The sequence below is a fragment of the Pteropus vampyrus genome, unplaced genomic scaffold (assembly GCF_000151845.1).
Source record: "Pteropus vampyrus isolate Shadow unplaced genomic scaffold, Pvam_2.0 Scaffold97, whole genome shotgun sequence".
Taxonomy (NCBI): domain Eukaryota; kingdom Metazoa; phylum Chordata; class Mammalia; order Chiroptera; family Pteropodidae; genus Pteropus; species Pteropus vampyrus.
The window spans coordinates 3,270,593-3,272,171 of NW_011888878.1; positions in this window are offsets into that span (position 1 = coordinate 3,270,593).

Here is a 1,579-nt window from a genome sequence, read left to right on the forward strand (position 1 = left end):
TGTGTCCTTTCTCTTTTTTCTTTAATGAGTCAGCCAGGGGTTTGTCAATTTTATTAACCTCAAAGAACCAGCTCTTCGTTGCATTTGTTTTGTCTATTGCCTTTTTTGTTTTGTTTTGTTTTCATTTATTTCTGCTCTAATTTTGATGATTTATTTCCTTCTGCTGTCTTTAGGCCTCATTTGTTCTTCCTTTTCTAGTTTTTTAAGATGAAGTGTTAGGTTGTTTATTTGGGCTCGTTCTTGTTTTTGAAGATAGGCCTGTAATTATATGAACTTTTTTCCTTATGACTGCTTTTGCCATGCCCCAAAAGTTTTGATATGTTGTACTATCTTTATCTTTCGTTTCCATGTATCTCGATCTCTCTTTTTATTTCTTCTCTGACCCAGTTATTCTTCAGTGGTATGTTGTCCAATCTTCAGGTATTTGTGATTCTTCCTGACTTCTTTTTACAGTTAATCTCTAGTTTCAAAACCTTATGATCAGAGAATATGGTTGGTATGATTTCAACCCTATTGCATTTGTTGAGGCTATTTCTGTGTCCCAGTGTGTGGTCAATTCTTGAGAATGTACCATGTGCACTAGATAATAGTGTATAAGCAGCTGTTTTGAAATGGAAGGTCTGTAAATGTCAATTATGTCCAGTTGGTCTAATGTATCATTTAAGGATGTTATTTCCTTATACATTTTCTGTTTAGATGATCAGAATGGGGTATTTAGGTGCCCTGCCATAATAGTGTTTTAGTGTATTTCTCCCTTTAGTTCTGTTAGTAATTGCTTTATATATTTTAGGGCTCCCTAATTGGGAGCATAGATATTAATAAGTGTTATGTCTTCTTGGTGCATGATTCCCTTTATCATTACGAATTGTCCCTCAGTATTTTTCTTTACCTTTTTTATTTTGAAGTCTATTTCGTTCAATATTAGTACCGCTACTCCTGCTTTTCTCAGAATGCCATTTGCTTGAAATATCATTTTTCACCCTTTCATTTTGAGTGTATATTTGTCTTTAGAGCTGAAATATGTCTCCTGGAGGCAACATATGGTTGGGTTTTGTTCTTTGATCCATTCTGCAACTCTGTGCTTTTTTATTGATGAGTTCAGTTCATTTACATTTATGGCGATTATTGAAATATGAAGTCTTCTTATAGCCATTTTATCTTTTGCTTTTTGGTATCTCGGTGTTTCCATTTTTTTCTTGTTCTTATGGTTCTGTTTTTTTTTTTTATTTTGATTGGCTTTTGTGGGTTATGCTTCTGGTTCTTATTGTTTTATGTTATATACTTTAGTTCTGACTCTGTGGTGTGTGGTTACCATTGCGAATATGAACATTTTAGTTATATATATACAGTCATCCATTTTCTTACGTGTGTGTCTTATCTGCATTCTCCTTTGCAAATATGGATCTTTGAACCCTCCCCTTTTCAGTCATTGTTATCTCAGTTTGTTTCTATGTATGCTGAAAGTTCATTATTATCTTGCTATAGCAATTCTTTCTTATTATTTAAGCTTAAAATGTGCTGTTCTTAGTAAGAGTTGCACTCCTCTGCTTCTATTGCCTGATAGTCACTTTACTTCTAA